Below are 26,132 nucleotides of genomic sequence, written 5' to 3'. Positions count from 1 at the left end.
CCGTCGTAACTCGAGAATATACCCCAGGTTCCCGACGCAACTCGAGAAAAACCATGAGACTTCCCCCTCGCTGCGAGATGAGACCGGATTCCCCTGCACTGCGTGCAGAGCAATTCCGACTTGCACATCACACATGAAAGGAGCCTTGATTTCCTTGATGGCACTCCAGAGAAACCCCAAGAACACTGTTTCAAGGTAGAGGGATCCTGAGGTCACTGTAGCCACACAAAAGAGCTCCGTGGTCCAAAAATCAACTCGAGTTGAGAGGTTAGTCCCTGGCTTCGACTCCAGAGGAATACCACCTTACCACAAGCACCTCAAGAGGAGGCTGCTCTCAGCTCTAGATATGTGAGAGGGACCCTGAGTTTGTGGCCTCAAGTGGAATGGACACCGCGATGCCCTGACTCGAAATAAGGCCGGATATCCCTGCAGTGACTTGAATGCAGGCTCGTCTTGCATCTCCCAAGATGAATGGATGACTGAATCCCCTGCGGAGACCACAGAGAAAGACCTAGTTCCCCACCTCATCGCTACGGGAGGCCTCACATCCTTTGAAAACTCCAGAGGTACGCGGAGGTCAGTGCCTCCAAAGGAGACGATGCCTGACTCCTCGTGAAACTTGATAGGAGTCCCAGGATTCCTGTGGCACCTGGAAAGGGACCCTTGGTCTCCCGCCTCAGCTGGAGAGGCGTCCCAATTGCCCTGCCAAGCCTCGAGGAAAACCCCGAATTGTCCCTCGCAACTAGGCAGGTGTCCTGACGTCGCTGAAGAAACACGTGTGTGTAAGGGCCATCCCCGTCGTAACTCGAGAATATTCCCCAGGTTCCCGCCGCAACTCGAGAAAAACCATGAGACTTCCCCCTCGCCGCGAGATGAGGCCCGATTCCCCTGCACTGCGTGCAGAGCAATTCCGTGTTGCACATCACACATGAAAGGAGCCTGGATTTCCTTGACGGCACTCCAGAGAAACCCCAAGAACACTGTTTCAAGGCTAGAGGGATCCTGAGGTCACTGTAGCAACACGAAAGAGCTCCGTGGACCAAAAATCAACTCGAGATGAGAGGTTAGTCCCTGGCTTCGACTCCAGAGGAATACCACCTTACCACAAGCACCTCAAGAGGAGGCTTCTCTCAGCTCTAGCTATGTGAGAGGGACCCTGAGTTTGCGGCCTCAAGTGGAACGGACACCGCGATGGCCTGACGCGAAATAAGGCCGGATATCCCTGCAGTGACTTGAATGCAGGCTCGTCTTGCATCTCCCAAGATGAAAGGATGTCTGAATCCCCTGTGGAGACCACAGAGAAAGACCTAGTTCCCCACCTCATGGCGACCGGAGGCCTCACATCCTTTGAAAACTCCACAGGTACGCGGAGAACAGTTCCTCCAAAGGAGACGATTCCTGACTCCTCGTGAAACTTTATAGGAGTCCCACGGTTGCTGAGGCACGTGGAAAGGGACACTTGGTCTCCCGCCTCAGCTGAAGAGGCGTCCCAATTGCCCTGCCAAGCCTCGAGGAGAATCCCGAGTTGTCCCTCGCAACTAGGCAGGAGTCCTGACGTCGCTGAACTAACACGTGTGTGGAAGGGCCATCCCCGTCGTAACTCGAGAATATACCCCAGGTTCCCGCCGCAACTCGAGAAAAACCATGAGACTTCCCCCTCGCCGCGAGATGAGGCCCGATTCCCCTGCACTGCGTGCAGAGCAATTCCGTGTTGCACATCACACATGAAAGGAGCCTTGATTTCCTTGATGGCACTCCAGAGAAACCCCAAGAACACTGTTTCAAGGCTAGAGGGAAACTGAGGTCACTTTAGCAACACGAAAGAGCTCCGTGGACCAAAAATCAACTCGAGATGAGAGGTTAGTCCCTGGCTTCGACTCCAGAGGAATACCACCTTACCACAAGCACCTCAAGAGGAGGCTTCTCTCAGCTCTAGCTATGTGAGAGGGACCCTGAGTTTGCGGCCTCAAGTGGAACGGACACCGCGATGGCCTGACGCGAAATAAGGCCGGATATCCCTGCAGTGACTTGAATGCAGGCTCGTCTTGCATCTCCCAAGACGAAAGGATGTCTGAATCCCCTGTGGAGACCAAAGAGAAAGACCTAGTTCCCCACCTCATCGCGCCCGGAGGCCTCACATCCTTTGAAAACTCCAGAGGTAGGTGGAGATCAGTGCCTCCAAAGGAGACGATGCCTGACTCCTCGTGAAACTTGATAGGAGTCCCAGGATTGCTGTGGCACATGGAAAGGGACCCTTGGTCTACCGCCTCAGCTGGAGAGGCGTCCCAATTGCCCTGCCAAGCCTCGAGGAGAATCCCGAATTGTCCCTCGCAACTAGGCAGGAGTCCTGACGTCGCTGAACAAACACGTGTGTGGAAGGGCCATCCCCATCGTAACTCGAGAATATACCCCAGGTTCCCGCCGCAACTCGATAAAAACCATGAGACTTCCCCCTCGCCGTGAGAAGAGGCCCGATTCCCCTGCACTGCATGCAGAGCAATTCCGTGTTGCACATCAAACAGAAAGAAGCCTTGATTTCCTTGATGGCACTCCAGAGAAACCCCAAGAACACTGTTTCAAGGTTAGAGGGATCCTGAGGTCACTGTAGCAACACGAAAGAGCTCCGTAGACGAAAAATCAACTTGAGATGAGAGGTTAGTCCCAGGCTTCGACTCCAGAGGAATACCACCTTACCACAACCACCTCAAGAGGAGGCTTCTCTCAGCTCTAGGTATGTGAGAGGGACCCTGATATTGTGGCCTCAAGTGGAATGGACACCGCGATGCCCTGACTCGAAATAAGGCCGAATATCCCTGCAGTGACTTGAATGCAGGCTTGTCTTGCATCTCCCAAGATGAAAGGATGACTGAATCCCCTGTGGAGACCACAGAGAAAGACCTAGTTACCCACCTCATCGCGACCGGAGGCCTCACATCCTTTGAAAACTCCAGAGGTAAGCGGAGATCAGTGCCTCCAAAGGAGACGATGCCTGACTCCTCGTGAAACTTGATAGGAGTCCCAGGATTCCTGTGGCACGTGGAAAGGGACCCTTGGTCTCCCGCCTCAGCTGGAGAGGCGTCCCAATTGCCCTGCCAAGCCTCGAGGAGAATCCCGAGTTGTCCCTCGCAACTAGGCAGGAGTCCTGACGTCGCTGAACAAACACGTATGTGGAAGGGCCATCCCCGTCGTTACTCGAGAATATACCCCAGGTTCCCGCCGCAACTCGAGAAAAACCATGAGACTTCCCCCTCGCCGCGAGATGAGGCCCGATTCCCCTGCACTGCGTGCAGAGCAATTCCGTGTTGCACATCACACATGAAAGGAGCCTTGATTTCCTTGATGGCACTCCAGAGAAACCCCAAGAACACTGTTTCAAGGCTGGAGGGATCCTGAGGTCCCTGTAGCAACACGAAAGAGCTCCGTGGACCAAAAATCAACTCGAGATGAGAGGTTAGTCCCTGGCTTCGACTCCAGAGGAATACCACCTTACCACAAGCACCTCAAGAGCAGGCTTATCTCAGCTCTAGGTATGTGAGAGGGACCCTGAGTTTGCAGCCTCAAGTAAAATGGACACCGCGATGCCCTGACTCGAAATAAGGCCGAATATCCCTGCAGTGACTTGAATGCAGGCTCGTCTTGCATCTCCCAAGACGAAAGGATGTCTGAATCCTCTGTGGAGACCACAAGGAAACCCACTTCCCCACCTCATCGCGACCGGAGGCCTCACATCCTTTGAAAACTCCAGAGGTACGCGGAGATCAGTGCCTCCAAAGGAGACGATGCCTGACTCCTCGTGAAACCTGATAGGAGTCCCAGGATTCCTGTGGCACATGGAAAGGGACCCTTGGTCTACCGCCTCAGCTGGAGAGGCGTGCCAATTGCCCTGCCAAGCCCCCAGGAGAATCCCGAGTTGTCCCTCGCAACTAGGCAGGAGTCCCGACGTCGCTGAACAAACACGTGGCTGGAAGTGCCATCCCCGTCGTAATTCGAGAATATACCCCAGGTTCCCGCCGCAACTCGAGAAAAACCATGAGACTACCCCATCGCCGCGAGTTGAGGCCCGATTCCCCTGCACTGCGGGCAGAGCAATTCCGTGTTGCACATCACACATGAAAGGAGCCTTGATTTCCTTGATGGCACTCCAGAGAAACCCCAAGAACACTGTTTCAAGGCTAGAGGGATCCTGAGATCACTGTAGCAACACGAAAGAGCTCCGTGGACCAAAAATCAACTCGAGATGAGAGGTTAGTCCCTGTCTTCGGCTCCAGAGGCATACCACCTTACCACAAGCACCTCAAGAGGAGGCTTCTCTCAGCTCTAGATATGTGAGAGGGACCCTGATTTTGCGGCCTGAAATGGAATGGACACCGCGATGCCCTGACTCGAAATAAGGCCGGATATCCCTGCAGTGACTTGAATGCAGGCTCGTCTTGCATCTCCCAAACGAAAGGATATCTGAAACCCCTTTGGAGTCCACAGAGAAAGACCTAGTTCCCCACCTCATCGCGACCGGAGGCCTCACATCCTTTGAAAACTCCAGAGGTACGCGGAGATGAGTGCCTCCAAAGGAGACGATGCCTGACTCCTCGTGAAACTTGATAGGAGTCCCAGGATTCCTGTGGCACGTGGAAAGGGTCCCTTGGTCTCCCGTCTCAGCTGGAGAGGCATCCCAATTGCCCTGCCAAGCCTCGAGGAGAATCCCGAGTTGTCCCTCGCAACTAGGCAGGAGTCCTGACGCGGCTGAACAAACACGTGTGTGGAAGGGCCATCCCCGTCGTAACTCGAGAATATACCCCAGGTTCCCGACGCAACTCGAGAAAAACCATGAGACTTCCCCCTCGCTGCGAGATGAGACCCGATTCCCCTGCACTGCGTGCAGAGCAATTCCGACTTGCACATCACACATGAAAGGAGCCTTGATTTCCTTGATGGCACTCCAGAGAAACCCCAAGAACACTGTTTCAAGGTAGAGGGATCCTGAGGTCACTGTAGCCACACAAAAGAGCTCCGTGGACCAAAAATCAACTCGAGTTGAGAGGTTAGTCCCTGGCTTCGACTCCAGAGGAATACCACCTTACCACAAGCACCTCAAGAGGAGGCTGCTCTCAGCTCTAGATATGTGAGAGGGACCCTGAGTTTGTGGCCTCAAGTGGAATGGACACCGCGATGCCCTGACTCGAAATAAGGCCGGATATCCCTGCAGTGACTTGAATGCAGGCTCGTCTTGCATCTCCCAAGACGAAAGGATGTCTGAATCCCCTGTGGAGACCACAGAGAAAGACCTAGTTCCCCACCTCATCAGGACCGGAGTCCTCACATCCTTTGAAAACTCCAGAGGTATGCGGAGATCAGTGCCTCCAAAGGAGACGATGCCTGACTACTCGTTAAACTTGATAGGAGTCCCAGGATTCCTGTGGCACGTGGAAAGGGACCCTTGGTCTCCCGTCTCAGCTGGAGAGGCATCCCAATTGCCCTGCCAAGCCTCGAGGAGAATCCCGAGTTGTCCCTCGCAACTAGGCAGGAGTCCTGACGTCGCTGAACAAACACGTGTGTGGAAGGGCCATCCCCGGCGTAACTCGAGAATATACCCCAGGTTCACACAGCAACTCGAGAAAAACCATGAGACTTCCCCCTCGCCGAAAAATGAGGCCCGATACCGTGCACTGCATGCAGAGCAATTCCGTGTTGCACATCACACATGAAAGGAGCCTTGATTTCCTTGATGGCACTCCAGAGAAACCCCAAGAACACTGTTTCAAGGCTAGAGGGATCCTGAGGTCACTGTAGCCACACAAAAGAGCTCCGTGGACCAAAAATCAACTCGAGTTGAGAGGTTAGTCCCTGGCTTCGACTCCAGAGGAATACCACCTTACCACAAGCACCTCAAGAGGAGGCTTCTCTCAGCTCTAGATATGTGAGAGGGACCCTGATTTGTGGCCTCAAGTGGAATGGACACCGCGATGCCCTGACTCGAAATAAGGCCGGATATCCCTGCAGTGACTTGAATGCAGGCTCGTCTTGCATCTCCCAAGACGAAAGGATGTCTGAATCCCCTGTGGAGACCACAGAGAAAGACCTAGTTCCCCACCTCATCAGGACCGGAGTCCTCACATCCTTTGAAAACTCCAGAGGTATGCGGAGATCAGTGCCTCCAAAGGAGACGATGCCTGACTACCCGTTAAACTTGATAGGAGTCCCAGGATTCCTGTGGCACGTGGAAAGGGACCCTTGGTCTCCCGTCTCAGCTGGAGATGCATCCCAATTGCCCTGCCAAGCCTCGAGGAGAATCCCGAGTTGTCCCTCGCAACTAGGCAGGAGTCCTGACGTCGCTGAACAAACACGTGGGTGGAAGGGCCATCCCCGGCGTAACTCGAGAATATACCCCAGGTTCACACAGCAACTCGAGAAAAACCATGAGACTTCCCCCTCGCCGAAAAATGAGGCCCGATACCGTGCACTGCATGCAGAGCAATTCCGTGTTGCACATCACACATGAAAGGAGCCTTGATTTCCTTGATGGCACTCCAGAGAAACCCCAAGAACACTGTTTCAAGGCTAGAGGGATCCTGAGGTCACTGTAGCCACACAAAAGAGCTCCGTGGACCAAAAATCAACTCGAGTTAAGAGTTTAGTCCCTGGCTTCGACTCCAGAGGAATACCACCTTACCACAAGCACCTCAAGAGGAGGCTTCGCTCAGCTCTAGATATGTGAGAGGGACCCTGATTTGCGGCCTCAAGTGGAATGGACACCGCAATGCCCTGACTCGAAATAAGGCCGGATATCCCTGCAGTGTCTTAAATGCAGGCTCGTTTTGCGTCTCCCAAGACGGAACGATGTCTGAATCCCCTGTGGAGACCACAGAGAAAGACATAGTTCCCCACTTCATCGCGCCCGGAGGGCTCACATCCTTTGAAAATTCCAGAGGTACGCGGAGATCAGTGCCTCCAAAGGAGACGATGCCTGACTCCTCGTGAAACTTGATAGGAGTCCCAGGATTCCTGTGGCACGTGGAAAGGGACCCTTGGTCTCCGGCCTCAGCTGGAGAGGCGTCCCAAATGCCCTGCCAAGCCTCGAGGAGAACCCCGAGTTGTCCCTCGCAACTAGGCAGGAGTCCTGACGTCGCTGAACAAACACGTGGGTGGAAGGGCCAACCCCGTCGTAACTCGAGAATATACCCCAGGTTCCCGCCGCAACTCGAGAAAAACCATGAGACTTCCCCCTCGCTGCGAGATCAGGCCCGATTCCCCTGCACTGCGTGCAGAGCAATTCCGTGTTGCACATCACAGATGAAAGGAGCCTTGATTTCCTTGATGGCATTCCAGAGAAACCCCAAGAACACTGTTTCAAGGTTAGAGGGATCCTGAGGTCACTGTAGCAACACGAAAGAGCTCCATGGACCAAAAATCAACTCGAGATGAGAGGTTAGTCCCTGGCTTTGACTCCAGAGGAATACCACCTTACCACAAGCACTTCAAGAGGAGGTTTCTCTCAGCTCTAGGTATGTGTGAGGGACCCTGAGTTTGCAGCCTCAAGTGGAATGGACACCGCGATGCCCTGGCTCGAAATAAGGCCGGATATCCCTGCAGTGACTTGAATGCAGGCTCGTCATGCATCTCCCAAGATGAAAGGATGTCTGAATCCCCTGTGGAGACCACAGAGAAAGACCTAGTTCCACACCTCATCGCGACCAGAGGCCTCACATCCTTTGAAAACTCCAGAGGTACGCGGAGATCAGTGCCTCCAAAGGAGACGATGCCTGACTCCTCGAGAAACTTGATAGGAGTCCCAGGATTCCTGTGGCACGTGGAAAGGGACACTTGGTCTCCCGCCTCAGCTGGAGAGGCGTCCCAATTGCCCTACCAAGCCTCGAGGAGAATCCCGAGTTGTCCCTCGCAACTAGGCAGGAGTCCTGACGTGGCTGAACAAACACGTGTGTGGAAGGGCCATCCCCGTCGTAACTCGAGAATATACCCCAGGTTCCCGCCGCAACTCGAGAAAAACCATGAGACTTCCTCTTCGCCACGAGATGAGGCCCGATTCCCCTGCACTGCGTGCAGAGCAATTCCGTGTTGCACATCACACATGAAAGGAGCCTTAATTTCCTTGATGGCACTCCAGAGAAACCCCAAGAACACTGTTTCAAGGCTAGAGGGATCCTGACGTTACTGTAGCAACACGAAAGAGCTCTGTGGACCAAAAATCAACTCAAGATGAGAGGTTAGTCCCTGGCTTCGACTCCAGAGGAATACCACCTTACCACAAGCACCTCAAGAGGAGGCTTCTCTCAGCTCTAGGTATGTGAGAGGGACCCTGAGTTTGCGGCCTCAAGTGGAATGGACACCGCGATGCCCTGACTCGAAATAAGGCCGGATATCCCGGCAGTGACTAGAATGCAGGCTCGTCTTGCATCTCCCAAGATGAAAGGATGTCTGAATCCCCTGTGGAGACCACAGAGAAAGACCTAGTTCCCCACCTCATCGCGACCAGAGGCCTCACATCCTTTGAAAACTCCAGAGGTACGCATAAATCAGTGCCTCCAAAGGAGACGATGCCTGACTCCTCGTGAAACTTGATAGGAGTCCCAGGATTCCTGTGGCACATGGAAAGGGACCCTTGGTCTCCCGCCTCAGCTGGAGAGGCGTCCCAATTGCCCTGCCAAGCCTCGAGGAGAATCCCGAGTTGTCCCTCGCAACTAGGCAGGAGTCCTGACGTCGCTGAACAAACACGTGGGTGGAAGGGCCATCCCCGCCGTAACTCGAGAATATACCCCAGGTTCCCGCCGCAACTCGAGAAAAACCATGAGACTTCCCCTTCGCCGCGAGATGAGGCCCGATTTCCCTGCACTGCGTGCAGAGCAATTCCGTGTTGCACATCACACATGAAAGGAGCCTTGATTTCCTTGATGGCACTCCAGAGAAACCCCAAGAACACTGTTTCAAGGCTAGAGGGATCCTGAGGTCACTGTAGCAACACGAAAGAGCTCCGTGGACCAAAAATCAACTCGAGATGAGAGGTTAGTCCCTTGCTTCCACTCCAGAGGAATAGCACCTTACCACAAGCACCTCAAGAGGAGGCTTCTCTCGGCTCTAGGTATGTGAGAGGGACCCTGAGTTTGCGGTCTCAAGTGGAATGGACACCGCGATGCCCTGGCTCGAAATAAGGCCGGATATCCCTGCAGTGACTTGAATGCAGGCTCGTCTTGCATCTCCCAAGACGAAAGGATGTCTGAATCCCCTGTGGAGACCACAGAGAAAGACCTAGTTTCCCACCTCATCGCGACCGGACGCCTTACATCATTTGAAAACTCCAGAGGTACGCGGAGATCAGTGCCTCCAAAGGAGACGATGCCTGACTCCTCGTGAAACTTGATAGGACTCCCAGGATTCCAGTGGCTCGTGGAAAGGGACCCTTGGTCTCCCGCCTCAGCTGGAGAGGTGTCCCAATTGCCCTGCCAAGCCTCGAGGAGAATCCCGAGTTGTCCCTCGCAACTAGGCAGGAGTCCTGCCGTCGCTGAACAAACACGTGTGTGGAAGGGCCATCCCCATCGTAACTCGAGAATATACCCCAGGTTCCCGCCGCAACTCGAGAAAAACCATGAGACTTCCCCCTCGCTGCGAAATGAGGCCCGATTCCCGTGCACTGCGTGCAGAGCAATTCCGTGTTGCACATCACACATGAAAGGAGGCTTGATTTCCTTTATGGCACTCCAGAGAAAGCCCAAGAACACTGTTTCAAGGCTAGCGGGATCCTGAGGTCACTGTAGCAACAAGAAAGAGATCCGTGGACCAAAAATCAACTCGAGATGAGAGGTTAGTCCCTGGCTTCGACTCCAGAGGAATACCACCTTACCACAAGCACCTCAAGAGGAGGCTTCTCTCAGCTCTAGGTATGTGTGAGGGACCCTGAGTTTGCGGCCTCAAGTGGAATGGACACTGCGATGCCCTGGCTCGAAATAAGGCCGGATATCCCTGCAGTGACTTGAATGCAGGCTCGTCTTGCATCTCCCAAGACGAAAGGATGTCTGAATCCCCTGTGAAGACCACAGAGAAAGACCTAGTTCCCCACCTCATCACGAACGGATGCCTCACATCCTTAAAAACTTCAGAGGTACAGGAAGATCAGTGCCTCCAAAGGAGACGATGCCTGACTCCTCGTGAAACTTGATAGGAGTCCCAGGATTCCTGTGCAGGTGGAAAGGGACCCTTGGTCTCCCGTCTCAGCTGGAGAGGCGTCCCAATTTCCCTGCCAAGCCTCGAGTAGAATCCCGAGTTGTCCCTCGCAACTAGGCAGGAGTCCTGACGTCGCTGAACAAACACGTGGTTGGAAGGGCTATTCCCGTCGTAACTAGAGAATATACCCCAGGTTCCCGCCGCAACTCGAGAAAAACCATGAGACTTCCCCCTCGCCGTGATATGAGGCCCGATTCCCCTTCACTGCGTGCAGAGCAATTCCGTGTTGCACATGACATATGAAAGGAGCCTTGATTTCCTTGATGGCACTCCAGAGAAACCCCAAGAACACTGTTTCAAGGCTAGCGGGATCTTGAGGTCACTGTAGCAACACGAAAGAGCTCCATGGACCAAAAATCAACTCGAGATGAGAGGTTAGTCCCTGGCTTCGACTCCAGAGGAATACCACCTTACCACAAGCACCTCAAGAGGAGGCTTCTCTCAGCTCTAGGTATGTGAGAGGGTCCCTGAGTTTGCGGCCTCAAGTGGAATGGACACTGCGATGCCCTGACTCGAAATAAGGCCGGATATCCCTGCAGTGACTTGAATGCAGGCTCGTCTTGCATCTCCCAAAATGAAAGGATGTCTGAATCCCCTGTGGAGACCACAGAGAAAGACCTAGTTCCCCACCTAATCGCGACCGGAGGCCTTACATCCTTTGAAAACTCCAGAGGTACGCGGAGATCAGTGCCTCCAAAGGAGACGATTCGTGACTCCTCGTGAAACTTGATAGGAGTCCCAGGATTCCTGTGGCACGTGGAAAGGGACCCTCGGTCTCCCGCCTCAGCTGGAGACGCGTCCCAATTGCCCTGCCAAGCCTCGAGGAGAATCCCGAGTTGTCCCTCGCAACTAGGCAGGAGTCCTGACGTCGCTGAACAAACACGTGGGTGGAAGGGCCATCCCCGTCGTAACTCGAGAATATACCCCAGGTTCCCGCCGCAACTCGAGAAAAACCATGAGACTTCCCCCTTGCCGCGAGATGAGGCCCGATTCCCCTGCACTGCATGCAGAGCAATTCCGTGTTGCACATCACACATGAAAGGAGCCTTGATTTCCTTGATGGCACTCCAGAGAAACCCCAAGAACACTGTTTCAAGGCTAGAGGGATCCTGAGGTCACTGTAGCAACACGAAAGAGCTCCGTGGACCAAAAATCAACTCAAGATGAGAGGTTAGTCCCTGGCTTCGACTCCAGAGGAATACCACCTTACCACAAGCACCTCAAGAGGAGGCTTCTCTCAGCTCTAGGTACGTGAGAGGGACCCTGAGTTTGCGGCCTCAAGTGGAATGGACACCGCGATGCCCTGACTCGAAATAAGGCCGGATATCCCTGCAGTGACTTGAATGTAGGCTCGTCTTGCATCTCCCAAGACGAAAGGATGTCTGAATCCCCTGTGTAGACCACAGAGAAAGACATAGTCGCCCACTTCATCGCGACGGAGGCCTCACATCCTTTGAAAACTCCAGAGGTACGCGGAGATCAGTGCCTCCAAAGGAGACGATGCCTGACTCCTCGTGAAACTTGATAGGAGTCCCAGGATTCCTGTGCACGTGGAAAGGGACCCTTGGTCTCCCGCCTCAGCTGGAGAGGTGTCCCAATAGCCCTGCCAAGCCTCGAGGAGAATCCCGAGTTGTCCCTCGCAACTAGGCAGGAGTCCTTCCGTCGCTGAACAAACACGTGGGTGGAAGGGCCATCCACATCGTAACTCGAGAATATACCCCAGGTTCCCGCCGCAACTCGAGAAAAACCATGAGACTTCCCCCTCGCTGCGAGATCAGGCCCGATTCCCCTGCACTGCGTGCAGAGCAATTCCGTGTTGCACATCACAGATGAAAGGAGCCTTGATTTCCTTGATGGCACTCCAGAGAAACCCCAAGAACACTGTTTCAAGGTTAGAGGGATCCTGAGGTCACTGTAGCAACACGAAAGAGCTCCATGGACCAAAAATCAACTCGAGATGAGAGGTTAGTCCCTGGCTTTGACTCCAGAGGAATACCACCTTACCACAAGCACTTCAAGAGGAGGCTTCTCTAAGCTCTAGGTATGTGTGAGGGACCCTGAGTTTGCAGCCTCAAGTGGAATGGACACCGCGATGCCCTGACTCGAAATAAGGCCGGATATCCCTGCAGTGACTAGAATGCAGGCTCGTCTTGCATCTCCCAAGATGAAAGGATGTCTGAATCCCCTGTGTAGACCACAGAGAAAGACCTAGTTCCCCACCTCATCGCGACCAGAGGCCTCACATCCTTTGAAAACTCCAGAGGTACGCGGAGATCAGTGCCTCCAAAGGAGACGATGCCTGACTCCTCGTGAAACTTGATAGGAGTCCCAGGATTCCTGTGCACGTGGAAAGGGACCCTTGGTCTCCCGCCTCAGCTGGAGAGGCGTCCCAATTGCCCTACCAAGCCTCGAGGAGAATCCCGAGTTGTCGCTCGCAACTAGGCAGGAGTCCTGACGTCGCTGAACAAACACGTGGGTGGAAGGGCCATCCCCGTCGTAACTCGAGAATATACCCCAGGTTCCCGCCGCAACTCGAGAAAAACCATGAGACTTCCCCTTCGCCACGAGATGAGGCCCGATTCCCCTGCACTGCGTGCAGAGCAATTCCGTGTTGCACATCACACATGAAAGGAGCCTTGATTTCCTTGGTGGCACTCCAGAGAAAACCCAAGAACACTGTTTCAAGGCTAGAGGGATCCTGAGGTCACTGTAGCAACACGAAAGAGCTCCGTGGACCAAAAATCAACTCGAGATGAGAGGTTAGTCCCTGGCTTCGACTCCAGAGGAATACCACCTTACCACAAGCACCTCAAGAGGAGGCTTCTCTCAGCTCTAGGTATGTGAGAGGGACCCTGAGATTGCGGCCTCAAGTGGAATGGACACCGCGATGCCCTGACTCGAATTAAGGCCGGATATCCCTGCGGTGACTTGAATGCAGGCTCGTCTTGCATCTCCCAAGACGAAAGGATGTCTGAATCCCCTGTGGAGACCACAGAGAAAGACCTAGTTCCCCACCTCATCGCGACCAGAGGCCTCACATCCTTTGAAAACTCCAGAGGTACGCAGAAATCAGTGCCTCCAAAGGAGACGATGCCTGACTCCTCGTGAAACTTGATAGGAGTCCCAGGATTCCTGTGGCACATGGAAAGGGACCCTTGGTCTCCCGCCTCAGCTGGAGAGGCGTCCCAATTGCCCTGCCAAGCCTCGAGGAGAATCCCGAGTTGTCCCTCGCAACTAGGCAGGAGTCCTGCCGTCGCTGAACAAACACGTGTGTGGAAGGGCCATCCCCATCGTAACTCGAGAATATACCCCAGGTTCCCGCCGCAACTCGAGAAAAACCATGAGACTTCCCCCTCGCTGCGAAATGAGGCCCGATTCCCGTGCACTGCGTGCAGAGCAATTCCGTGTTGCACATCACACATGAAAGGAGGCTTGATTTCCTTTATGACACTCCAGAGAAAGCCCAAGAACACTGTTTCAAGGCTAGCGGGATCCTGAGGTCACTGTAGCAACAAGAAAGAGATCCGTGGACCAAAAATCAACTCGAGATGAGAGGTTAGTCCCTGGCTTCGACTCCAGAGGAATACCACCTTACCACAAGCACCTCAAGAGGAGGCTTCTCTCAGCTCTAGGTATGTGTGAGGGACCCTGAGTTTGCGGCCTCAAGTGGAATGGACACTGCGATGCCCTGGCTCGAAATAAGGCCGGATATCCCTGCAGTGACTTGAATGCAGGCTCGTCTTGCATCTCCCAAGACGAAAGGATGTCTGAATCCCCTGTGAAGACCACAGAGAAAGACCTAGTTCCCCACCTCATCATGAACGGATGCCTCACATCCTTAAAAACTTCAGAGGTACAGGAAGATCAGTGCCTCCAAAGGAGACGATGCCTGACTCCTCGTGAAACTTGATAGGAGTCCCAGGATTCCTGTGCAGGTGGAAAGGGACCCTTGGTCTCCCGTCTCAGCTGGAGAGGCGTCCCAATTGCCCTGCCAAGCCTCGAGTAGAATCCCGAGTTGTCCCTCGCAACTAGGCAGGAGTCCTGACGTCGCTGAACAAACACGTGGTTGGAAGGGCTATTCCCGTCGTAACTAGAGAATATACCCCAGGTTCCCGCCGCAACTCGAGAGAAACCATGAGACTTCCCCCTCGCCGTGATATGAGGCCCGATTCCCCTTCACTGCGTGAAGAGCAATTCCGTGTTGCACATGACATATGAAAGGAGCCTTGATTTCCTTGATGGCACTCCAGAGAAACCCCAAGAACACTGTTTCAAGGCTAGCGGGATCTTGAGGTCACTGCAGCAACACGAAAGAGCTCCATGGACCAAAAATCAACTCGAGATGAGAGGTTAGTCCCTGGCTTCGACTCCAGAGGAATACCACCTTACCACAAGCACCTCAAGAGGAGGCTTCTCTCAGCTCTAGGTATGTGAGAGGGACCCTGAGTTTGCGGCCTCAAGTGGAATGGACACCGCGATGCCCTGACTCGAAATAAGGCCGGATATCCCTGCAGTGACTTGAATGTAGGCTCGTCTTGCATCTCCCAGACGAAAGGATGTCTGAATCCCCTGTGGAGACCACAGAGAAAGACATAGTCGCCCACTTCATCGCGACCGGAGGCCTCACATCCTTTGAAAACTCCAGAGGTACGCGGAGATCAGTGCCTCCAAAGGAGACGATGCCTGACTCCTCGTGAAACTTGATAGGAGTGCCAGGATTCCTGTGCACGTGGAAAGGGACCCTTGGTCTCCCGCCTCAGCTGGAGAGGTGTCCCAATAGCCCTGCCAAGCCTCGAGGAGAATCCCGAGTTGTCCCTCGCAACTAGGCAGGAGTCCTGCCGTCGCTGAACAAACACGTGTGTGGAAGGGCCATCCACATCGTAACTCGAGAATATACCCCAGGTTCCCGCCGCAACTCGAGAAAAACCATGAGACTTCCCCCTCGCTGCGAGATCAGGCCCGATTCCCCTGCACTGCGTGCAGAGCAATTCCGTGTTGCACATCACAGATGAAAGGAGCCTTGATTTCCTTGATGGCACTCCAGAGAAACCCCAAGAACACTGTTTCAAGGTTAGAGGGATCCTGAGGTCACTGTAGCAACACGAAAGAGCTCCATGGACCAAAAATCAACTCGAGATGAGAGGTTAGTCCCTGGCTTTGACTCCAGAGGAATACCACCTTACCACAAGCACTTCAAGAGGAGGCTTCTCTAAGCTCTAGGTATGTGTGAGGGACCCTGAGTTTGCAGCCTCAAGTGGAATGGACACCGCGATGCCCTGACTCGAAATAAGGCCGGATATCCCTGCAGTGACTAGAATGCAGGCTCGTCATGCATCTCCCAAGATGAAAGGATGTCTGAATCCCCTGTGGAGACCACAGAGAAAGACCTAGTTCCCCACCTCATCGCGACCAGAGGCCTCACATCCTTTGAAAACTCCAGAGGTACGCGGAGATCAGTGCCTCCAAAGGAGACGATGCCTGACTCCTCGAGAAACTTGATAGGAGTCCCAGGATTCCTGTGGCACGTGGAAAGGGACCCTTTGTCTCCCGCCTCAGCTGGAGAGGCGTCGCAATTGCCCTACCAAGCCTCGAGGAGAATCCCGAGTTGTCCCCCGCAACTAGGCAGGAGTCCTGACGTCGCTGAACAAACACGTGGGTGGAAGGGCCATCCCCGTCGTAACTCGAGAATACAACCCAGGTTCCCGCCGCAACTCGAGAAAAACCATGAGACTTCCCATTCGCCACGAGATGAGGCCCGATTCCCCTGCACTGCGTGCAGAGCAATTCCGTGTTACACATCACAGATGAAAGGAGCCTTGATTTCCTTGATGGCACTCCAGAGAAACCCCAAGAACACTGTTTCAAGGCTAGCGGGATCCTAAGGTCACTGTAGCAACAAGAAAGAGATCCGTGGACCAAAAATCAACTCGAGATGAGAGGTTAGTCCCTGGCTTCGACTCCAGAGGAATACCACCTTACCACAAGCACCTCAAGAGGAGGCTTCTCTCAGCTCTAGGTATGTGTGAGGGACCCTGAGTTTGCGGCCTCAAGTGGAATGGACACTGCGATGCCCTGGCTCGAAATAAGGCCGGATATCCCTGCAGTGACTTGAATGCAGGCTCGTCTTGCATCTCCCAAGACGAATGGATGTCTGAATTTCCTGTGAAGACCACAGAGAAAGACCTAGTTCCCCACCTCATCACGAACGGATGCCTCACATCCTTAAAAACTTCAGAGGCACAGGAAGATCAGTGCCTCCAAAGGAGACGATGCCTGACTCCTCGTGAAACTTGATAGGAGTCCCAGGATTCCTGTGCACGTGGAAAGGGACCCTTTGTCTCCCGCCTCAGCTGGAGAGGCGTCGCAATTGCCCTGCCAAGCCTCGAGTAGAATCCCGAGTTGTCCCTCGCAACTAGGCAGGAGTCCTGACGTCGCTGAACAAACACGTGGTTGGAAGGGCCATTCCCATCGTAACTAGAGAATATACCCCAGGTTCCCGCCGCAACTCGAGAAAAACCATGAGACTTCCCCCTCGCCGTGATATGAGGCCCGATTCCCCTGCACTGCGTGCAGAGCAATTCCGTGTTGCACATCACATATGAAAGGAGCCTTGATTTCCTTGATGGCACTCCAGAGAAACCCCAAAAACACTGTTTCAAGGCTAGCGGGATCCTGAGGTCACTGTAGTAACACGAAAGAGCTCCATGGACCAAAAATCAACTCGAGATGAGAGGTTAGTCCCTGGCTTCGACTCCAGAGGAATACCACCTTACCACAAGCACCTCAAGAGGAGGCTTCTCTCAGCTCTAGGTATGTGAGAGGGACCCTGAGTTTGCGGCCTCAAGTGGAATGGACACTGCGATGCCCTGACTCGAAATAAGGCCGGATATCCCTGCAGTGACTTGAATGCAGGCTCGTCTTGCATCTCCCAAAATGAAAGGATGTCTGAATCCCCTGTGGAGACCATAGAGAAAGACCTAGTTCACCACCTAATCGCGACCGGAGGCCTTACATCCTTTGAAAACTCCAGAGGTACGCGGAGATCAGTGCCTCCAAAGGAGACGATTCGTGACTCCTCGTGAAACTTGATAGGAGTCCCAGGATTCCTGTGGCACGTGGAAAGGGACCCTCGGTCTCCCGCCTCAGCTGGAGACGTGTCCCAGTTGCCCTGCCAAGCCTCGAGGAGAATCCAGAGTTGTCCCTCGCAACTAGGCAGGAGTCCTGACGTCGCTGAACAAACACGTGGGTGGAAGGGCCATCCCCGTCGTAAATTGAGAATATACCCCAGGTTCCCACCGCAACTCGAGAAAAACCATGAGACTTCCCCCTCGCCGCGAGATGAGGCCCGATTCCCCTGCACTGCGTGCAGAGCAATTCCGTGTTGCACATCACACATGAAAGGAGCCTTGATTTCCTTGATGGCACTCCAGAGAAACCCCAAGAACACTGTTTCAAGGCTAGAGGGATCCTGAGGTCACTGTAGCAACACGAAAGAGCTCCGTGGACCAAAAATCAACTCGAGATGAGAGGTTAGTCCCTGGCTTTGACTCCAGAGGAATAGCACCTTACCACAAGCACTTCAAGAGGAGGCTTCTCTCAGCTCTAGGTATGTGTGAGGGACCCTGAGTTTGCAGCCTCAAGTGGAATGGACACCGCGATGCCCTGACTCGAAATAAGGCCGGATATCCCTGCAGTGACTAGAATGCAGGCTCGTCTTGCATCTCCCAAGATGAAAGGATGTCTGAATCCCCTGTGGAGACCACAGAGAAAGACCTAGTTCCCCACCTCATCGCGACCAGAGGCCTCACATCCTTTGAAAACTCCAGAGGTACGCGGAGATCAGTGCCTCCAATGGAGACGATGCCTGACTCCTCGTGAAACTTGATAGGAGTCCCAGGATTCCTGTGGCACGTGGAAAGGGACCCTTGGTCTCCCGCCTCAGCTGGAGAGGCGTCCCAATTGCCCTACCAAGCCTCGAGGAGAATCCCGAGTTGTCGCTCGCAACTAGGCAGGAGTCCTGACGTCGCTGAACAAACACGTGGGTGGAAGGGCCATCCCCGTCGTATCTCGAGAATATACCCCAGGTTCCCGCCGCAACTCGAGAAAAACCATGAGACTTCCCCTTCGCCACGAGATGAGGCCCGATTCCCCTGCACTGCGTGCAGAGCAATTCCGTGTTGCATATCACACATGAAAGGAGCCTTGATTTCCTTGGTGGCACTCCAGAGAAAACCCAAGAACACTGTTTCAAGGCTAGAGGGATCCTGAGGTCACTGTAGCAACACGAAAGAGCTCCGTGGACCAAAAATCAACTCGAGATGAGAGGTTAGTCCCTGGCTTCGACTCCAGAGGAATACCACCTTACCACAAGCACCTCAAGAGGAGGCTTCTCTCAGCTCTAGGTATGTGAGAGCGACCCTGAGTTTGCGGCCTCAAGTGGAATGGACACCGCGATGCCCTGACTCGAAATGAGGCTGGATATCCCTGCAGTGACTTGAATGCAGGCTCGTCTTGCATCTCCCAAGACGAAAGGATGTCTGAATCCCCAGTGTAGACCACAGAGAAAGACCGAGTTCCCCACCTCATCGCGACCGGAGGCCTCACATCCTTTGAAAACTCCAGAGGTACGCGGAGATCAGTGCCTCCAAAGGAGACGATGCCTGACTCCTCGTGAAACTTTATAGGAGTCCCAGGATTCCTGTGGCACATGGAAAGGGACCCTTGGTCTCCCGCCTCAGCTGGAAAGGCGTCCCAATTGCCCTGCCAAGCCTCGAGGAGAATTCCGAGTTGTCCCTCGCAACTAGGCAAGAGTCCTGCCGTCGCTGAACAGACACGTGTGTGGAAGGGCCATTCCCGTCGTAACTCGAGAATATACGCCAGGTTCCCCCCGCAACTCGAGAAAAACCATGAGACTTCCCCCTCGCCGCGAGATGAGGCCCGATTCCCCTGCACTGCGTGCAGAGCAATTCCGTGGTGCACATCGCACATGAAAGGAGCCTTGATTTCCTTGATGGCACTCCAGAGAAAGCCCAAGAACACTGTTTCAAGGCTAGCGGGATCCTGAGGTCACTCTAGCAACACGAAAGAGCTCCGTGGACCAAAAATCAACTCAAGATGAGAGGTTAGTCCCTGGCTTCGACTCCAGAGGAATACCACCTTACCACAAGCACCTCAAGAGGAGGCTTCTCTCAGCTCTAGGTATGTGAGAGGGACCCTGAGTTTGCTGCCTCAAGTGGAATGGACCCTACGATTCCCTGACTCGAAATAAGGCCGGATATCCCTGCAGTGACTTGACTGCAGGCTCGTCGTGCCTCTCCCAAGATGAAAGGATGTCTGATTCCCCTGTGGAGACCATAGAGAAAGACCTAGTTCCCCACCTCATCGCGACCGGAGGCCTTACATCCTTTGAAAACTCCAGAGGTACGCGGAGATCAGTGCCTCCAAAGGAGCCGATTCGTGACTCCTCGTGAAACTTGATAGGAGTCCCAGGATTCCTGTGGCACGTGGAAAGGGACACTTGGTCTCCCGCCTCAGCTGGAGAGGCGTCCCAATTGCCCTGCCAAGCCTCGAGGAGAATCCCTAGTTGTCCCTCGCAACTAGGCAGGAGTCCTGACGTCGCTGAACAAACACGTGTGTGGAAGGGCCATCCCCGTCGTAACTCGAGAATATACCCCAGGTTCCCGCCGCAACTCGAGAAAAACCATGAGACTTCCCCCTCGCCGTGAGATGAGGCCCGATTCCCCTGCACTGCGTGCAGAGCAATTCCGTGTTGCACATCACACATGAAAGGAGCCTTGATTTCCTTGATGGCACTCCAGAGAAACCCCAAGAACACTGTTTCAAGGCTAGAGGGATCCTGAGGTCACTGTAGCAACACGAAAGAGCTCCGTGGACCAAAAATCAACTCGAGATGAGAGGTTAGTCCTTGGCTTCGACTCCAGAGGAAAACCACCTTACCACAAGCACCTCAAGAGGAGGCTTCTCTCAGCTCTAGGTATGTGAGAGGGACCCTGAGTTTGCGGCCTCAAGTGGAATGGACACCGCGATGCCCTGGCTCGAAATAAGGCCGGATATCCCTGCAGTGACTTGAATGCAGGCTCGTCTTGCATCTCCCAAGACGAAAGGATGTCTGAATCCCCTGTGGAGACCACAGAGAAAGACCTAGTTCCCCACCTCATTGCGACCGGAGGCCTCACATTCTTTGCAAACTCCAGAGATACGCAGAGATCAGTGCCTCCAAAGGAGACGATGCCTGACTCCTCGTGAAACTTGATAGGAGTCCCAGGATTCCTGTGCACGTGGAAAGGGACCCTTGGTCTCCCGCCTCAGCTGGAGAGGCGTCCCAATTGCCCTGCCAAGCCTCGAGGAGAATCCCGAGTTGTCCCTCGCAACTAGGCAGGAGTCCTGACGTCGCTGAACAAACACGTGTGTGGAAGGGCCATCCCCGTCGTAACTCGAGAATATACTCCAGGTTCCCTCCGCAACTCGAGAAAAACCATGAGACTTCCCCCTCACCGCGAGATGAGGCCCGATTCCCCTGCACTGCGTGCAGAGCAATTCCGTGTTGCACATCACACATGAAAGGAGCCTTGATTTCCTTGATGGCACTCCAGAGAAACCCCAAGAACACTGTTTCAAGCCTAGAGGGATCCTGAGGTCACTGTAGCAACACGAAAGAGCTCCGTGGACCAAAAATCAACTCGAGATGAGAGGTTAGTCCTTGGCTTCGACTCCAGAGGAATACCACCTTACCACAAGCACCTCAAGAGGAGGCTTCTCTCAGCTCTAGGTATGTGAGAGGGACCCTGAGTTTGCGGCCTCAAGTGGAATGGACACCGCGATGCCCTGGCTCGAAATAAGGCCGGATATCCCTGCAGTGACTTGAATGCAGGCTCGTCTTGCATCTCCCAAGACGAAAGGATGTCTGAATCCCCTGTGGAGACCACAGAGAAAGACCTAGTTCCCCACCTCTTTGCGACCGGAGGCCTCACATCCTTGGAAAACTCCAGAGGTACACGGGGATCAGTGCCTCCAAAGGAGACGATGCCTGACTCCTCGTGAAACTTGATAGGAGTCCCAGGATTCCTGTGGAAGTGGATTAGGACTCTTGGTCTCCCGCCTCAGCTGGAGAGGCGTCCCAATTGCCCTGCCAAGCCTCGAGGAGAATCCCGAGTTGTCCCTCGCAACTAGGCAGGAGTCCTGACATCGCTGAACAAACACGTGTGTGAAAGGGCCATCCCCGTCGTAACTCGAGAATATACCCCAGGTTCCCGCCGCAACTCGAGAAAAACCATGAGACTTCCCCCTCGCCGCGAGATGAGGCCCGATTCCCCTGCACTGCGTGCAGAGCAATTCCGTGTTGCACATCACACATGAAAGGAGCCTTGATTACCTTGATGGAACTCCAGAGAAACCCCAAGAACACTGTTTCAAGGCTAGAGGGATCCTGAGGTCACTGTAGCAACACGAAAGAGCTCCGTGGACCAAAAATCAACTCGAGATGAGAGGTTAGTCCTTGGCTTCGACTCCAGAGGAATACCACCTTACCACAAGCACCTCAAGAGGAGGCTTCTCTCAGCTCTAGGTATGTGAGAGGGACCCTGAGTTTGCCGCCTCAAGTGGAATGGACACCGCGATGCCCTGGCTCGAAATAAGGCCGGATATCCCTGCAGTGACTTGAATGCAGGCTCGTCTTGCATCTCCCAAGACGAAAGGATGTCTGAATCCCCTGTGGAGACCACAGAGAAAGACCTAGTTCCCCACCTCATCGCGACCGGATGCCTCACATCCTTTGAAAACTCCAGAGGTACGCGGAGATCAGTGCCTCCAAAGGAGACGATTCATGACTCCTCGTGAAACTTGATAGGAGTCCCAGGATTCCTGTGGCACGTGGAAAGGGACCCTTGGTCTCCCGCCTCAGCTGGAGAGGCGTCCCAATTGCCCTGCCAAGCCTCGAGGAGAATCCCGAGTTGTCCCTCGCAACTAGGCAGGAGTCCTGACGTCGTTGAACAAACACGTGTGTGGAAGGGCCGTCCCCGTCGTAACTCGAGAATATACCCCAGGTTCCCGCCGCAACTCGAGAAAAACCATGAGACTTCCCCCTCACCGCGAGATGAGGCCCGATTCCCCTGCACTGCGTGCAGAGCAATTCCGTGTTGCACATCACACATGAAAGGAGCCTTGATTTCCTTGATGGCACTCCAGAGAAACCCCAAGAACACTGTTTCAAGGCTAGAGGGATCCTGAGGTCACTGTAGCAACACGAAAGAGCTCCGTGGACCAAAAATCAACTCGAGATGAGAGGTTAGTCCTTGGCTTCGACTCCAGAGGAATACCACCTTACCACAAGCACCTCAAGAGGAGGCTTCTCTCAGCTCTAGGTATGTGAGAGGGACCCTGAGTTTGCGGCCTCAAGTGGAATGGACACCGCGATGCCCTGGCTCGAAATAAGGCCGGATATCCCTGCAGTGACTTGACTGCAGGCTCGTCTTGCATCTCCCAAGACGAAAGGATGTCTGAATCCCCTGTGGAGACCACAGAGAAAGACCTAGTTCCCCACCTCTTCGCGACCGGAGGCCTCACATCCTTTGAAAACTCCAGAGGTACACGGGGATCAGTGCCTCCAAAGGAGACGATGCCTGACTCCTCGTGAAACTTGATAGGAGTCCCAGGATTCCTGTGGAAGTGGATTAGGACCCTTTGTCTCCCGCCTCAGCTGGAGAGGCGTCCCAATTGCCCTGCCAAGCCTCGAGGAGAATCCCGAGTTGTCCCTCGCAACTAGGCAGGAGTCCTGACGTCGCTGAACAAACACGTGGTTGAAAGGGCCATCCCCGTCGTAACTTGAGAATATACCCCAGGTTCCCGCCGCAACTCGAGAAAAACCATGAGACTTTCCCCTCGCCGCGAGATGAGGCCCGATTCCCCTGCAATGCGTGCAGAGCAACACCGTGTTGCACATCACCCATGAAAGGAGCCTTGATTTCCTTGATGGCACTCCAGAGAAACCCCAAGAACACTGTTTCAAGGCTAGAGGGATTCTGAGGTCACTGTAGCAACACGAAAGAGCTCCGTGGACCAAAAATCAACTCAAGATGAGAGGTTAGTCCCTGGCTTCGATTCCAGAGGAATACCACCTTACCAGAAGCACCTCAACAGGAGGCTTCTCTCAGCTCTAGGTATGTGAGAGGGGCCCTGAGTTTGCGGCCTCAAGTGGAATGGACACTGCGATGCCCTGACTCGAAATAAGGCCGGATATCCCTGCAGTGACTTGAATGTAGGCTCGTCTTGCATCTCCCAAGACGAAAGGGTGTCTGAATCCCCTGTGTAGACCACAGAGAAAGACATAGTTCCCCACCTCATCGCGACCGGAGGCCTCACATCCTTTGAAAATTCCAGAGGTACGCGGAGATCAGTGCCTCCGAAGGAGACGATGCCTGACTCCTCGTGAAACTTGATAGGAGTCCCAGGATTCCTTTGGCACTGGGAAAGGGACCCTTGGTCTCCCGCCTCAGCTGGAGAGGCGTCCCAATTGCCCTGCCGAGCCTCGAGGAGAATCCCGAGTTGTCCCTCGCAGCTAGGCAGGAGTCCTGACGTCGCTGAACAAACACGTGGTTGAAAGGCCTATCCCCGTCGTAACTCGAGAATATACCCCAGGTTCCCGCCGCAACTCGAGAAAGAACCATGAGACTTTCCCCTCGCCGCGAGATGAGGCCCGATTCCCATGCACTGCGTGCAGAGCAATTGCGTGTTGCACATCACACATGAAAGGAGCCTTGATTTCCTTGGTGGCACTCCAGAGAAAACCCAAGAACACTGTTTCAAGGCTAGAGGGATCCTGAGGTCACTGTAGCAACACAAAAGAGCTCCGTGGACCAAAAATCAACTCGAGATGAGAGGTTAGTACCTGGCTTCGACTCCAGAGGAATACCACCTTACCACAAGCACCTCAAGAGGAGGCTTCTCTCAGCTCTAGGTATGTGAGAGGGACCCTGAGTTTGCCGCCTCAAGTGGAATGGACACCGCGATGCCCTGCCTCGAAATAAGGCCGGATATCCCTGCAGTGACTTGAATGCAGGCTCGTCTTGCATCTCCCAAGACGAAAGGATGTCTGAATCCCTTGTGGAGACCACAGAGAAAGACCTAGTTCCCCACCTCATCGCGACCAGAGGCCTCACATCCTTTGAAAACTCCAGAGGTACGCGGAGATCAGTGCCTCCAAAGGAGACGATGCCTGACTCCTCGTGAAACTTGATAGGAGTCCCAGGATTCCTGTGGCACATGGAAAGGGACGCTTGTTCTCCCGTCTCAGCTGGAGAGGCGTCCCAATTGCCCTGCCAAGCCTCGAGGAGAATCCCAAATTGTCCCTCGCAACTAGGCAGGAGTCCTGCCGTCGCTGAACAAACACGTGTGTGGAAGGGCCATCCCCGTCGTAACTCGAGAATATACCCCAGGTTCCCGCCGCAACTCGAGAAAAACCATGAGACTTCCCCCTCGCCGCGAGATGAGGTCCGATTCCCCTGCACTGCGTGCAGAGCAATTCCGTGTTGCACATCACACATGAAAGGAGCCTTGATTTCCTTGGTGGCACTCCAGAGAAACCAAAGAACACTGTTTCAAGGCTAGAGGGATCCTGAGGTCACTGTAGCAACACGAAACAGCTCCGTGGACCAAAAATCAACTCGAGATGAGAGGTTAGTCCCTGGCTTCGACTCCAGAGGAATACCACCTTACCACAAGCACCTCAAGAGGAGGCTTCTCTCAGCTCTAGGTATGTGAGAGGGACCCTGAGTTTGCGGCCTGAAGTGCAATGGACACCGCGATGCCCTGACTCGAAATAAGGCCGGATATCCCTGCAGAGACTTGAATGTAGGCTCGTCTTGCATCTCCCAAGACGAAAGGATGTCTGAATCCCCTGTGTAGACCACAGAGAAAGACATAGTTCCCCACCTCATCGCGACCGGAGGCCTCACATCCTTTGAAAACTCCAGAGGTACGCGGAGATCAGTGCCTCCAAAGGAGACGATGCCTGACTCCTCGTGAAACTTGATAGGAGTCCCAGGATTCCTGTGGCACGTGGAAAGGGACCCTTGGTCTCCACCTCAGCTGGAGAGGCGTCCCAATTGCCCTGCCAAGCCTCGAGGAGAATCCCGAGTTGTCCCTCGCAACTAGGCAGGAGTCCTGACGTCGCTGAACAAACACGTGGGTGGAAGGGCCATCCTCGTCGTAACTCGAGAATATACCCCAGGTTCCCGCCGAAACTCGAGAAAATCCATGAAACTTCCCCCTCGCCGCGAGATGAGGCCCGATTCCCCTGCACTGCGTGCAGAGCAATTCCGTGTTGCACATCACACATGAAAGGAGCCTTGATTTCCTTGATGGCACTGCAGAGAAATCCCAAGAACACTGTTTCAAGGCTAGAGGGATCCTGAGGTCACTGTAGCAACAGGAAAGAGCTCCGTGGACCAAGAATCAACTCAAGATGAGAGGTTAGTCCCTGGCTTCGACTCCAGAGGAACACCATCTTACCACAAGCACCTCAAGAGGAGGCTTCTCTCAGCTCTAGGTATGTGAGAGGGACCCTGAGTTTGCGGCCTCAAGTGGAATGGACACCGCGATGCCCTGATTCGAAATAAGGCCGGATATCCCTGCAGTGACTTGAATGCAGTCTCGTCTTGCATCTCCCAAGACGAAAGGATGTCTGAATCACCTGTGTAGACCACAGAGAAAGACCTAGTTCCCCACATCATGTCGACCGGAGGCCTCACATCCTTTGAAAACTCCAGAGGTACGCGGAGATCAGTGCCTCCAAAGGAGACGAGGCCTGACTCCTCGTGAAACTGATAGGAGTCCCAGGATTCCTGTGGCACGTGGAAAGGGACCCTTGGTCTCCCTCCTCAGCTGGA

This window comes from Cervus elaphus, chromosome 18, assembly GCF_910594005.1.
Source record: "Cervus elaphus chromosome 18, mCerEla1.1, whole genome shotgun sequence".
In the NCBI taxonomy this organism is placed as follows: domain Eukaryota; kingdom Metazoa; phylum Chordata; class Mammalia; order Artiodactyla; family Cervidae; genus Cervus; species Cervus elaphus.
The sequence above is the reverse complement of the archived record's forward strand: the minus strand, read 5'-3'. Positions refer to the sequence as shown.